A 15,326-nucleotide genomic window follows, 5' to 3' on the forward strand; every position below is an offset into this window, starting at 1 on the left:
GTGTCTTCTCAGATAACATGATGCCTCCCCTTCCACATGATGTATTCTTGCACTTATCTACCCGGGGCAGCCTTGAGTCCAGAGTCCCTCACTCTTCTGGCCAGATGCTAACAGCCAGTTACCCTGAAAGCTCTTTTCTGTCAACTCTACCCCTTCCCCATAAAAGGGACCTCAGAAGCCAGTGAGGGGCTGCTCTCTGAAGCCGACTGTGGAAGGGGCAGCCAGCTAGCCATTTCTAAATATAGCTTTGTTAGTCAGTTGTGGGATTGTTTGTTCTTTCGTTCTCAGGTCTAACACTACATGCCCCTAATCCCAGAATTCCAGAGAGTTCCAGAAGCAAGAGGCTCATTAGTTCAAGATCATAGCCTGGGCTACATGGCCATGTCTCAAAAAAAGCTTAATCATGAAGAAGTGTTTCCTGTAGTGGTTTCTCTCTGCTGGAAGAATAAAAAGGCAAATGAGGAACAAAATAGATAACGCAAGACAAAATATGGGCATGTTACCATAAAATCAGCATTGTCTTCAACATGAGGGATGTTAGCATTCTGTCTAAGCTCCACCCACAGTTATCTGGCAATAGACAGGTAAGCCCGACACTATAAAAGGGGCTGCTTGCCCCCTCCTTACTCTCTTGCTCTTCTTTTTGCTCTCTTGCTCTCTTGCCCTCTTGCCCCTTTGCCCCTTCTTTCCAATTTCCTTCCCCCCTCGCTCTCCATGTGCTCATGGCCAGCCCCAACTCCTCTTCTCTCCCCCCTCTTTCTCTCTCTCCCCTCCCCTACTACCTTCTTAACCTTATACCCTGAATAAACTGTTCTATACTATACCGTCGTGTGGCTGGTCCCTCAGGGGGAAGGGAAGCCTCAACATGGGCCAGTGAAGGCACCCCCTAACCCCATACCTCACCACACCTCCATGGAACACACCCCTCACTCTCTTTATCTTTTTATAAACACAACAAGGGGGCCTATGTGGAGAATGGCTTTTAAGTAGATAGTGCTGCAGCATGTTGGAAGTAGTCAGCTACAGAGGAGGAAACAGCTGGCTGCCCCCTTGAGTCACTCTTGCAACACGTTCTGAAGACAATTCTCTGCACTGGGAGTAGCTCTCCTGCCACAACCCCTGTGCCCCTCAGCAGCTGAAATGCCTACCTACCCCAATGCAGCTTGACATTCCTGTGACCCCTGATCATTTGTAGAAGAGTTCACTGGGCTGGCGCAGCCTGTGAGTCTGGGTATAGGAGAGATCATGCTGGGAGCCTCTTCACCAGCTGCAGTGTAGAGCTTTCTGCAGCAGTGACTCCTTTGCGCTGTCCTGGCTTGTTCTGGGGTGCCTGGGGGCTGTTGTACCAGGTGCTGGTCCTCCTTGCCCCCTTACACATGAGGAGGCCATCTCTACCTCCCAGAGTTTCTCTCGTGTTCCACTACTCCAGTTCGTCTCTTCCTATGCTTCTCAAATAGTGCTGGGAAAGTGCTTGTTTAAGTGTGACGGGAGGCTATTTTCTGTATTAAGATGATTAAAATTTTTTCTTTAAAGACTCACAGGTTAAATTTTACAGTAAAATCATTAAGTGATTATAGAAAATGTATTTTAAAGGGAAAAGAGATTTGGGTGTTTAAATGCCTAGATGAATAAAGCTAAGAAAGTATCAAAATCTGGAAAATAGCATATGAAATAAGTTCAGTGTAACAATAAAAATATAAAGTCATAGAAAAGTAGCAAAAGCAATAAAGGGACAACACTCTTGCATGCGTGCAGGCACACACACAAGCACACACACACAGAGAGAGAGAGAGACAGAGAGAGAGAGAGAGAGAGAGAGAGAGAGAGAGAGAGAGAGAGAGAGAGAGAGAAGGATCACCAAATACTTGGAAATTCAACTTAACCCAAGACAAGATGAATGTGAACACAGAAGAAGACTGAAGAGAGCAGGCCCAGCCATGTTCCCATAGGGACAGCGGCTATGGAGCAATTGGAAAGTGTAACTTAAGACCACTCAAATTTTTGGAATTCACATTTTCACTTCTAACACAACCCTAAGAACAGCACGGAGGTGAAGACAGACTTCTGACAAGGCTCAGTCACTGCGGATGGAAAAACATGCAACACCCAAGAAAGAGCTGACTCTCAATAAAACAGCAGAACCCAAACAAGACAAACGCTGCTGAAGTAAAGCGAGAGGAGAGAGGCAGATGCCAGGGATCTACAGGATATGCTGCTTGAGATGACACTCTGAAGGCCACACAACAGCCTGGGGGCTGCAATTCCTGTGACATAGACAGAGATGAAGCCCAGGCTGCCACAAACTCATGGTGTAGCCCAGGCTAGCTTTGAACTCAGGACAATACTCTTGCCCCAGCCTCCCAAGTGCTGGGATAGTAGGTTGGGCAACCACAGCCGGCTAAGAAGGCATTTTGTGACCCTGATAGAGATACGTTTCTTGGGCTCTTTTCTTTTACGGTGCAGTCATTGCACTTAGAACTCTAAAGAAATGTGTAAATCCTTCCAGAATTGGGAAGCAGTGACAGGAAGCTCACTTGAGTTTGATCCTTTCCTAATCTACATAGTGACTGCAGACTACATGGAGAGACCCCACCACACACACACACACACACACAGCAGAAGAAAGAGGAAGAAAAACCCTATATAAAACCCTTAATGTATTTTACACACCAACACTTGAAATTCATTGTTCTTCCTGTTTTATTCTTTTTTTAATTCCATGGTCTTTCACTCCAGGCCTCTGTATTTATTTGTCTCCCCACCCAGCCTGTTGACAGGATCTGTTTCACTCGGTGGAAAGAGGATCCTCCCATGCTGAGATGGCCGTGGAAGTATAGAGTCTTGCTTTACTGAGTCACAGAACAAAGGCATTAAGGAGTCAGGACTGGATCGGAATCCTAAAGACAGTGAGCTGCAGGGAGCACACACCCCAGCCTAAGCACACACAAGACTGAGCCAGTGTGGGGTAGAGTCCAGACTTGACAGGGTAAAGCAAATAATGCATTCTTTATCTGTGTTCTGCCAGTGGCACAAATTCCTCTTGTCCTCGCTCTCCTCCCACCCCCGTCACTCTCTCTGTCTGTCTCTCTGTGTGTGTGTGTGCATGTCTGTCTGTCTGTCTGTCTGTTGCTGTCTCTCCTCTGTTTCTCCTCCCAGGATGAGCACCTGTGGAGCTTATGAAGTGCCGAGTTATCAAGTTGCTCGGCAGCAGACAGGACTGTTATTTCTCCCTCTCTCCCATGTGAGCTCCACACTGGCTGCCCGCTGCTACTTTCATGAGCACATGAACTCAGGGAGACCTTGACAAAGAACACACTTGAAGAATCTGCTTCAGTGGGTCTTCAGGCTTATGATCAAAGCTCCCAGATAGGTGATACTGGGAGCCTATCTGAGGACCACCCCTGAGGAAGAGGCTGCAAAGTCCCCTCTGGCCCCTGCATCCTATCCTGCCCTGCCTCCCTTGCTGCAGACAGTAGCCACATACCCCTGATGCTTGCAGGCACAGGAGGGTAAAGGAAACTAGCTTTTGCTGGGCATGTCTAGGCGGTCTCCTTCCTGACCAGTTTGGGGTGAAGCAGACTGGAAGTGTCCCCTGAATTGTTCCCTGAAGTGTCCCCCTTTGTTAAGTAGCTGTTTCTGGAAAGAGAGCCCTGTTTTCCATAACTGAGGGTCAAGGGTCTTCAGAATCTTGGTCAGGGAAGGGTTATTGCAGCTACCTGAGTTCACCCCGAGGCCTCATGGGAGGAGATGAGAGACAGAGTCTGAGTGGAGATAGGGAGGGTACCGCCCACCACTCTTTGACCCCTAGCTCTGTCTTAAGAGGGTTTCACAGAATACATTTGCCCTGAGGTGAGGCCAGTGTCCCTTCGTTAAGTTTTTCCACCTTCACGTGGCTCTTCCCCAGCTCCTGCTTCCTTCCTCTAGTCCTCCTGTGGGAAGCACCATTCATTCCCTGATTCTGCCTTATAGAAAAGATACCTGGGCTGGAGAGATTGCTCAGAGGTTAAGAGTACTGACTGCTCTTCTAGTCCTGAGTTCAATTCCCAGAAACCACATGGTGGCTCACAATCATCTGTAATGAGATCTGATGCCCTCTTCTGGTGTGTCTGAAGGCAGCTACGGTGTACTTATTTATAATAAATAAATAAATAAATAAATAAATAAAATTTTTTGAACCTAAAAAAAAGAAAATAAAAGATACTTAAAGAAAAGACCCATTCTCAACTCAAGACGAAAAGAAGCCCTGTGTATGAAATCAGTCTCCTACCATGGTGGCCAAGCAGGACTCGTCCCAGGCAGGTCCCTCCAGTGAAGTCTTGGTGAGCATGAGTACTGCCTCCCTATTTATACGAGTGAGGATGACCAATTGTGGGCGTTCTTGGAATGATACTGTTCCAAGAACATATTGGGTATTTACTGAGGGCTGAACAGAAACTTATTATTTCTACTGCTTTATAAGTCTCTTACATGTAAAGCTTCTACCCTACCTATGTGTTTATCACTGGGGTCTTCTAGGCAGTAGGCCTTCTGACCAGTTTGGAGTATGTTCCTCACCTTTGACAAGCCGTTGCCCTTGGTTTGAGAGAGCAGACAGGGGAAGAACTCTCCCTTTGAGCTTTTATCCTGCGCCAGCAGGCTGACTGCTAGGCACCCCTCAGGATCCAGGAAAGCCTAATTCATGGATAAAAAATGAGGGCTCAGGAATGTGACTCACAGCAGCCGAGCACTAGGGCATAAGGTTAGTCCCGTGGGTCAGCCTGGCCAGCTAGGGAGCTGAGGCCCAGGAGGTACTAGCCTCAGGGTCCAGTATGAGAAAGCACATGTAAATGGAGCCGTCTTCCCATCAGCCTAACTGTCCTTTGATAGGCTACATGCTCAAATCTCTCAAACTATCTCATTCTCCTGAGTGTTTAGTCTTTTCTCTGTTTCCTCAGGAAGGCCTTCTTTTCTCAGTTTAATAGTGATTTCCTATATAGAAAACAGCATGGTGTTCTCTTGAATGATGAAAACGTATAAGCCAGCATTCCCATTCAGCATGTTTGCACTCCTGAAGGTTTACTGCAGCATGGTTCACAATTTCCACGTGACAGAGTACCCCTGAGTCCATAGCTGATGCGTACACAAGGACATATGCAGGAAGAAAAGGGTGAACTTTGGGGTTGGGTGTAGCTCACTTAGCAGAGTACTTGTTTAGCAGAGTGAAGCCCCAGGTTTCATCTCTAGCACCACCTAAAAGCAGACCTCGGATAAATGCTAAAGAGCTAGCTCTATCAGCACAGTGCTGGGCTGCAACCATGAGACCCCAACATCAAAAGGCTACATGTGGGTCTGAAGGGTAAAGGTTGGAAATACAAGAGATTGACGTCAGTTGAAGCCCCAAAGATGGTTATACAGATGATCATCAACTGGTAGGTGTTTTCTGTACTCCCGATTGTAGATCTGCTTTGCCTGGACGCACCACAATGGGGTAGATGTGCAAGGCTCCATGCATGCCCCAAACCCCACCTCCACAGGAGAGAGTGACTTAGATTCTAGCCAGATCAACCACGCCCTAAGTCCCTCCCCTGCACACACATGTAGCATTAGAAAAACAACTATGGCCAGTCTCAGAGGCAAACAAATGGGAATCCAGTGGTTGGACCCCGGGGTTTTTTAAAAAGGACGGAACAAAGGAGAGAGACAGGTTGAAACCTTCTCCTTGGTCCTGGCTCCTTTATGGCCCTTTATCCTCCTTGAATGTTCTATTCCAGAACCTTATCTCAGGCTCTGCACTTTTCTAACATTCAGGCAGGGGTTTATGACCCTGCTGGTAGGGCTTTAATCTCAGCACCCCGCTGAGCATTGGCCCACCAGAGTTCACAGGCCTGGCATCCTGCTGGAATTTGTTCCCACAACCTCCCAGCCCGAACTCAAGGGAGCCAGGCAGAGCACACCAGAAGCAGCCTTTCCTGTGACCTGCAGTGTGAAGCTACCTCCCCCTGGAGGAGCAGAATGGGGTCCCCCACCATAAAGTACAACAGCCGCATGGTGGGACAGGTTTGTAATCCCAGCACTAGTGATGCTGAAACTGGTGGATTCCTGGGCCAATGAGCCTATGGACCTATAGACTATGGGCCTATGGACTATGGGCCAGCAAGTCAAGTCTTGGTGAGCCCCAGACCAGTGACAGGCCCTTGCCTCCACAAACAGTATAGATGGCATGGTGTCTGCGGAACAAGTGAGGTTGCTATCTGTCCTCTCTGTATATAGCAGTTTCCTCCAAACTGAAACATTTCCTTAAGGAAGGAGAGGGGAGGTTCATGAGAATCAGAAAGTATTTGAATTTGAACAACCCAGGAAGCTGAAACAGTGACAAGACTCACTATCGGCCCCCAAGGTTATAGAAGCCATTAACAACTGTTGGAGCCTCTAACCTGTCACCTGTTGATCAGTCTGTAAGTCCTGTAAGAGTTCCAGGGCTGCAGCTGGAGTTGCACCCCCACTTGGATGGGCTTCTTGGCAGTACAGCCGCCTTTGAGCCATCTCTGCTTCTGTAACCAACCCCACACCCTTACTCATGTAACTGACTCACTAAACTCTTGGCTTTGTCATGGTTGCCTTTGGTGATAGTGTTAATTTGGTCTGTCCTTGACTCCTTATGTGGGGCAAATAGATGTGTGTTCATACATCCTCAGGAATAGTGTCACACAATATCTTCACATGCATGCATGTGCCTACCACACACACACACACACACACACACACACACACTCAAGCACACACACACATACACACACGTACATGAGTATGGTGAAACACACTTGTAATCCTAGCACTGAAGAAGACAGGAAGATGAATCACTTCAACAACATAAATATGTTAAAACTTCACATGGTTCCCTGTTAGGTATAATTTTATAATTTTGTGCATCAGGCAAAATCTAATTTAAATGTTGTAAAGTAAATGTTAAATGCAGATTTTATCAAAGGGAAAAGAGCAATCTTTAGTCTGAAGACATCAGCCTTATCCTCCCATGTGTCTTATTCAGAGTGAACTGTGCCCTCAGGGCTGGCACAGCATGGGCCATAGACTGGAGATGCTCAAACAATAGCTGGAATGAGTTGTTCACAGATTGGGAGGCTGGATGTGCAAGATCAGCATGTGTGCCATCGTGGTCGGGTTCTTGTGAGGGCTCTCTCCCAGGCAGCATGGCCGTGCCTTTGGTCACAACCTCATATGATAGAGTACAGCGGCTCTACCCCGATGACCACACTTCCTCCTGGAATTTCCTCTTTAATAGCTTTACAGGAGAAGTTAAGATTTCAGCCTGTGATTTGGGAGTAACAACATGTTCCCTTTTGAAGGGAAGACTCTCACAGATGCTCGAATGTAGCATCAGCGCAGGCCAGATGCATGGGAGGCTGAGGCAGACAAGGCCTCTCATCCAAATCCTTCCTTGAGTAGCTGTGTAAACTTGGGGAAATGTCTTAACATCTCTGACTCTTTGTCGACTTGCTTATGAAATAGAGACATTGATTCCCCACCTCCGAGGATTGACATGAAAAATAAGGGAGAATATGTCTAACATATCTAGCTAAGTGTCTGATAAATGATTGTACAAAAAGCAAATTTTAAAAATTTTATTTATTTATTGCTTATTCACTTTAGATAGAGCTCACTGCCCTCCTCCCAGTCTCCCCCTCCCACAACCCTTCCCCCTCCCCTTCTCCTCTGAATTACACATACATTTACTAAAATGAGTTTATATGGCACAGGTTCACAGGTCATGGAATGAAGAGACAAAGAAGCAAGGTCTACATACATGCTGACTTAGAGAAAGAGTAGGGGTGGGGTGGCTTATTCTGTGGGGAAGCCTTGAGGATCACAGCACTGGCTTAACACAGTTATTTATATAAGTTTCTCTACATCAGATTCCTGTCCTAATCAGAAAGATTGCTAGCAGTTTTCAGTGTAGAGGACATAATGTGTATAATTTATGTAGAGGACATATATTGTATATAGGGTTATCTTAGTTACTTTTATCTTCCTGTCACAAGACAACATGACCAAAGCAATTTATGGAAGGAAAAGTTTATTATAGGCTTACAGCTTCAGATGAGCTCATGTGACTATCCATGATGAAACATGGCAACAGGGAGGCAGGTGTGGTGCTGGCACTGTAACTAAGAGTGTACATCGTGGTCCACAAACACAAAGGAGAGAGGGAGAAGACTAGGAATGGCATAGGCTTCAGACCAACTATTCCAATATAGGAGCCCATGGGGACCATTCTCATTCACAGCACCACAGGCGTGGCTCTTTCTCACAGCAGTAGAAAGTAACTTGAAACAAGGGGTTGTTAAAGAAGGTGTCCAAGCACCCTCCTTTAACAATGGTGCTGGGTGGTGCTGGGGACAATGACAGGGCCTCCCTTATACATGCTAGGTAGGTTCTATACCACTTGCTCCAGAACTAACTTGCTGTTTTAAAATTTTACTTCTATTTGAAATAACTCTTCTTCTAAACTGGTATATTGCTATAGTTTGGATTTGAAATGTCCCACCAAGCCCATGTGTTGAATACATGGTCCCCAGCCCATGAGTTACTCCTAGTAGAAGAAATTCAAGTCATTAAGAGTATCCCTTTGAAGGTGATATTGGGACCCTTTCTCTCTTCTCTACCCATCTCTTCTACACTAATCCCTCTCACTTGGCATGAGGTTAAGCAGTTTGTTCCACAGAATGTTCCCACCCGTCATGTTTAGCTCCACAGCAAGCTCAAATGCAACAAAGCCTAGAGATCATGAAGTCTCTGACCATGACTCAAACCAGACTTTCCTTCTCATATGCCATCTCAGGCATTTGACACAGTGACAGGAAGATAACTCTTACACGTGCCCTGGGCCTGGAGTTATGGATGGTTGGTGCATACTCATCATCATATCATAAAGTATGATGATGCATGTGATAATAATAAATCCAGCCACAGGAGCTGGCTGCATTCATCCTTCTGGGAGTTGGGTGGCCAAAGCCTCTAGTAGAAGACTGTAGGAAGGACTGGCAGTAGGCTGCTCATTTCTGTCTCTGTGATGGATTGCATGTGTCACACTTCCCATCACCTGGGCTGTAGCTGAGTCTTGAGAATGACAGCGGTGTCTCTTCATAGGAGGTTGAGAGCTGTCCCTGGGTGTTCTTGGGAAAATGACTCCATGCTTCCTGTGGAAACCAATATCCATGGATTTTCAAGTCATTTACATACAATGGTGTAGTATTTGCAGATAACGTGCGTAAATCTTTAGTTCTAGCTTTTTTCTTTTTCTGGGATAAATGCCATAAATAAAAGCAACTTGTGGGAGGAAGTGGCCATGGGGAACACTGCTTACTGGTTTGTTCCCTAGCTTTTGCTCAGCTAGCTTCCTTCCTTCCTTTTTTTTCCCTTTCTTCCTTCCTTCCTTCTTTCCTTTCCTCCTTTCTTCCTCTTCCCATTCTCCTCCCTCCCTCCCTTCTTCCCCCCCTTTTATTTATTTTTTGGAGACAGGATCTCAGTATGTAGCCCTGGCTGTTAAAGAACTTACTATGTAGATTAGGCTAGATTCAGTTCCTATGGTGGCTAACAACCATCCATATCTCAGTCCCAGGGGATCTGATGCCCTCTCTTGACCTCTGCAGGCACCAGGCATGCACACGGTACACATACATGCATGTAGGCAAAGACTCATACATGTAAAAATACATAAAGACTCATACATGTAAAAATACATAAAGGAATAAATCTAAGAGCTTTTTTTTTTTAAGATCCTCTTTCTGTTCTGCATGCTAGCATTCCTTTCTCTCTCTTTTTTTAGATGTATTTATTTATTTTATGTATGTAAGTACACTGTCATTGTCTTTAGACACAGCAGAAGAGGGCATTGGATCCCCATTACAGATGGTTATGAGCCACCATGTGCTGAAAATTGAACTTAGGACCTCGGGAAGAGCAGTCAGTGCTCTTAACCACTGAGCCATCTCTCCAGCCCGAATGTTGGCATTTCTAACAGGCAGCATGAGCTTTAGTGTTTCAGTCCGCACTTTAGTGGCTGTAGTAATGCAGTGACTGAACAAAGTCCCACACATTGTTCCAATACAGCCACTAAAGTGCTGGACTAGAGTGAGGAGCATAGAGTTCTAGACTGGGAAACTCTTAACAGATGAGCAGTGGTTTCCCTGGAAGACTCCCCTTTTCCACCCATACCTGCCCCTGGAAGACTCCCCCTTTCCACCCATACCTGCCCCTGGAAGACTCCCCCTTTCCACCCGTACCTGCCTATCACCTGCACCTAAGAATCGAGTAGGTTATGGTCTCAGGTTACAGTGGTTTCTTCTCTGCCTTCACAGCACTTAGTGTTCTGTTCAGGTTTCATTGGTTTGTTTGCTTGCTTGTTTTGCCCACAATTGCTGGTTCAGGACCCCTTGGCCTGTCACTTAAAGGTACCCTTCTGATCGATTCTGTCTGGTCCATTTCAGAGCCCTTTCTCTTCAATGCATGACAGTGATCCATTCCTGGCAATAGGTCTCTGGGGTATGCCCTACCTAATTGGTCTGACTTTGGTTATCACCCTGTGAAAAAGAAACTAAAAAGGAGTATTCTTGCAATACAGTCTGGCTACTCTTTGTACCGGGTTGTGGGGGAAATGGCCACTAACAAATCTCTGTTAATTTATTTACAGCTAGAGTCGTTTTACAAAGCACTGGAAAAATAGGAAAAGATTTGCCTGTGGTTTATATCATGAGCTTCATCTTCTGACCTTGAGCTCTCATTAAACAATCTCCAAGAGATGCAGATTTTTCCTCCTCACTTTTACTGACACTGCACTCTGAATGAATCTAATACAAAACAGAAAGGCACCAGAGGACTGACCCATGTGTAGAGAGATTTCTGCATGGTTTCCAGTCATGGCTCCATATGAAATATACATGTATTTTGTCAACCTTTGAACTGGTCTATTTTAGGCTTTAGAAAGTTAAAAGTTATCACTTAATCTGGCAATATATTCTTTTATGATGTTGAGATTAGATGTTTTTGATATCTGATTTGGTATGCATACATATTATAAAATTATCCAGATAAAATCAGTATCTGTTCACAATGTGACCTGGCTAGAGGGTGAAGTTCCCTCCGTCTGGTATTCCTGATGAGGTCATTTCAGGTCTGACTAGAATCTCATCTCCTTAATGGAGAATCTTGTGAAAAATTACCCAACTCTGTTCTAGGAACCCATGATCAGGATGTCCTAGATAATTTATCTTAGCCGTTGTTAAAACTGCTTGTTTGTTTCTTAGCTGCCTATTTGTGCAGAGTCCTCCCCCTTCACCTGGCTTAGTCGGGGTCTCTATTGCCATCATCAAACACCATGACCAGAAGCCAGTTGGGGAGGAGAGGGTTTATTCAGCTTACAGTTCTAGAACAATGTTCATCACCGAAGGAAGCCAGGACAGGAAATCAAACAGGGCAGGGATCAGACGCTAATGCAGAGGTCATGGAGGGGTGCTGCTTACTGGATTGCTCCTATGGCTTGCTCAACCTGCTTTCTTATAGAACCCAGGACCACCAGTCCAGGGATGGCACCACCCACAATGGGTTAGTCCCTCCTGCATTGATGACTAATTGAGAAAATGTCCTACAGCTGGATCTCATTGAAGCTTTTCCTCAACTGAGGCTGCTTTCCAATGACTCTAGCTTGTCACATTGACACAGACCAGCCAGTACACTGTTTATCTTAGCTCTGATAAAACTGCTCGCTTCAAACCACTTACTCTTCAAAGTCCCCTCAGCAGCTGTTGAGCCAGATGCCTCAACAAGATTTCTGCCCTTAAACTCCATTATCTGGACCCTTGTGGCTACACCTAGGTTCCCAAACACTTGTGTGTAGTCCCAGCTGGCTAGACTACAGACTTTGAATTGTCCATACGCTGTCTGAGTGGTCATCTCTGTTGAGGTCCCCTTAGCCACAAACAAGTAAGCAAAATTCTTGATGACCCAAATTATTCAAACTGACTCAAGAAGTAGAAAACCTAATGAGACCTATAGAAGGAAAGGCTCTCCCTCTGAACTGGAGCTCACTGATTGGCTACACTGTCTGCCATCTGGTACCCAGCACCTACCTGGGTCCACCTTCCCAGTGGATGACAGTGGTTTCAATGATGGGATAATGGTGCACACTGCCACATGAGCTGTTTATGTGGGTATTGGAGACCCAGACTCAGTTTCTTTTTTCTTTTTTTGTAAGTACACAGGTATATTATTGATACATTTATTGAACTAAAATTATATAGAAGACACCAATCTATACAGAGGCATTTAGTACATCATAATTTATATAAGTAAACTTTAGAACTTACAGTTTACAATGACTGTAAATATAAACTTTACACTGAAACAGTCTCCCAAAGCAATCCGTTTGGCTGTTTTCGTGTTCGAAGCCGTCATTTGAGAATCTGATGACCAGTTTCTTTTACTCTCTGTTCCATTAAAATCCCCTGGCCAGATACATTGATGGGAGAGGAAATATCATGTCTGTATAATTTCTGTTTGGCTTTTTTGGGGGGGGGGGAACTCATTGTTTCAATTACCTTTTTTGCTTTGGATTGAAGAATTGTTGGAGAAGGTTGCAAGAAGTCTCCACGTTTCTGTAGTGTTGCCTCTCTTTTTTTAGAGGCAGTGTTTGCACTGTGGATGCTTGGCTCCATGAGGAGTATGTTTTCTTAGATGACGGACATAAGAAAACCTTTTGCTCCTTTTTGACAGGGGAATTTCTATGCTCTGAAATGAGAAACTTCACATTACTTCTGGGTGTTGAATACTTCTTTTCAGACTCGGTTTCTTATGCCTGCTCAGGAAGCATTTGACACACTGAGCCATCTCCCGGTATCTTTCGGTTGCCTTTCTACATACTAGCCACGAACAATCTGAAAACAACATTAATGAAACAAACCTGTTTGCAAGAGTATCAAAAAATAAAAATATTAAGGGGTGTATTGAACAAAAAAAGTGTAAGAACTTGTACCAGAAAGCTATAATTAAAATCATCTAAATTAAGGGCAACACATTACCATCCATAAATCTAAACTGTTGTGCATATTAAAATCCAACTAACCTTTTCACACCCTCCTCCTCACCTTGTCTTCCCCATTTCCAGTTTTCACTCTCCTATTATCTAGCCAACATTCCCTTTTAGTTTCCCTATTACAAACCCCATTATCTGTCTCTCTGTATTATGTATACAGAGAGAAAATGGTAGCTATAGCCTTACTGTGTTCCTCTCACTTGACTTAATATGGGGTGGTCGGTTCCATCCACTTGGCAGTAAATCACAGAACTGGTTTCCTTTACAACTAAACACTGTACTCGTGCTTTGAAATGGTCACACTCCTTCGGCACAGTTGAGCACAGCCCACAAAGTCAAAAGTATTGACTGTCTGACCCTCAGCAGAAAACCTGCTCCCTTCTGATCTAAACAATCCCATGGAGAAGGTTAAAGGGAGAAAGACCCTGGAAGTTTAGTCACTGTGTCTGGGCCACCTGTGTTTGCCAGATGACACCCATCACTGTGAAAGTTCTGACCCTTACACAGCCTGGACACATGGCCCTTCTTCCTGATGACTGCAGCTCAAAAGGAAGGAAGGCATCCCCAGGTTGTAGGTTTATTGAGCACTTGCAAATGCAAAATCTCTAAAAAGAAATGTTCTGAGACAAAGACAAAGATAGGTCAGGGGCCTTTAGTCAGGTTTTGCTTGGAACAAAGAGTAGTTCTCTAGGTGGCAGCCACCAACCAACACTTACAGATTCTCATAGCCTAGAACAAAGGATTGGACCTGGCCCCTGTGATACCAGTAGAAATGGAGATAGTTTATTGAAGAGAAAAGCATTCCCAAGTATACAAGTGGCTGGAATCAGAAAAAGTCCATCAAGACATTTGCCTGATGATCTCGCTACTACAACTGTCCATTTTCACTGGGAGTGTCCCCCTATCTTCTCTGGTTCTGCCTGCCTTTCCAGACACTAAATGCATTCTTACTTTTCTTGCTGAGGTAAAATGCACAGCAAAAAATGACATAAGGAAGGGAGAGTTTATTTCGGCTCACAGTTCAAGGTCACAGCCCATGTTGGTCCTGAAGGGCACAGTGACAGGAACATCGGTCTTCTTCAAGGAAGAAGACATTCGTGAATGCAGATGCTCAGACCACTTCTCTTTTGTTTTATATGGTCCAGGATTTCAGTCTGTGAAGTGGTGCCTCGCACATTTGGGGTGTGTCTTCTCATCTTAGCTAATCTAATCTAGAAACTCGTGTGTGTGTGTGTGTGTGTGTGTGTGTGTGTGTGTCTCTGTGTGTGTGTGCCCAAAAGTTTGTTTCCAATGGTGATTCTAAATTTCATCAAGATTGACCATCAGGGGCGACTCGCGGCGCCTAGGGGAGCGCTGGCTTCAGTGAGGAATCAAGGGTCTAGGGTCTGCGCCTCTGCGCCCCTGCTCCCCGGATCTCCAGCCGCGTCTCCTAATCCCAGAGACACATTCTTGGGAGCTTCTGAGGTTCGGTTGCTCGGTTTTCCCGTGACACGATGTTTCCCTTCTCTGGCCGCTGGAGGACCGAACTGTTGTTGCTACTCCTGGCTGTGGCTGTGAGAGAATCCTGGCAGATAGAAATCTTGTGACCTGTTTTGAGAGTACTGCGGGCCAGGGCTCAGACATATAGCTACATAGTCAGAGTATGCTGGGAAGCTAGCAACCCCTCCTCTGGGGCAGGCCTGGTCCAGATCAACAAAAGTAATGAGGAGACAATGGTTGGGAGAATCAACGAGACTCACATCCTCAATGGAAGTCATTGGATCATGGTGATATATAAAGGGGGTGACAAATATGACAACCACTGTGGCGGAGAGCAGTGCTGGGCAGTGGTGATGATCTCCTGCAATCGACAAACACTAGCAGGTCATTTTAACCCAGTGTCTGAGGAACGAGGCAAAGTCCAGGATTGCTTCTACCTCTTTGAGATGGGTAGCAGTCTAGCCTGTTCCCCAGAGGTCTCATACCTCAGTGTGGGCTCCATCTTACTTGTCATATTTGCATCACTGGCTGCTGTCTGTATCATCGGGGGTTTCTTATACCAGCCACTTGTAGTGGGGGCCACGGGAATGGAGCAGTTTCCTCATCAGGCCTTCTGGCAGGATCTTGGCAACCTAGTAGCTGATGTTTGTAACTTTGTGTGGGTTCCAAACTCAGCAATGTGCCTGCGGCATATCGAGGAGTCCGGGATGACCAGCTTGGGGAAGAGTCAGAAGAAAGGGTTGATCATTTGCTTCCAATGTAA

The 15,326-nt window shown here is 45.5% G+C and overlaps 1 pseudogene across 1 annotated transcript; it reads left to right on the plus strand.

Annotated features, from left to right (window-relative positions):
• The first annotated feature begins 14,577 nt into the window (after nucleotides 1–14,577).
• On the plus strand, nucleotides 14,578–15,326 carry LOC308428452 (cation-dependent mannose-6-phosphate receptor-like; annotated as a pseudogene). The gene has a single exon. The product of its transcript is annotated as a cation-dependent mannose-6-phosphate receptor-like (transcript).

The sequence above is a fragment of the Micromys minutus genome (assembly GCF_963924665.1).
Source record: "Micromys minutus genome assembly, chromosome: 12".
Lineage (NCBI taxonomy): Eukaryota > Metazoa > Chordata > Mammalia > Rodentia > Muridae > Micromys > Micromys minutus.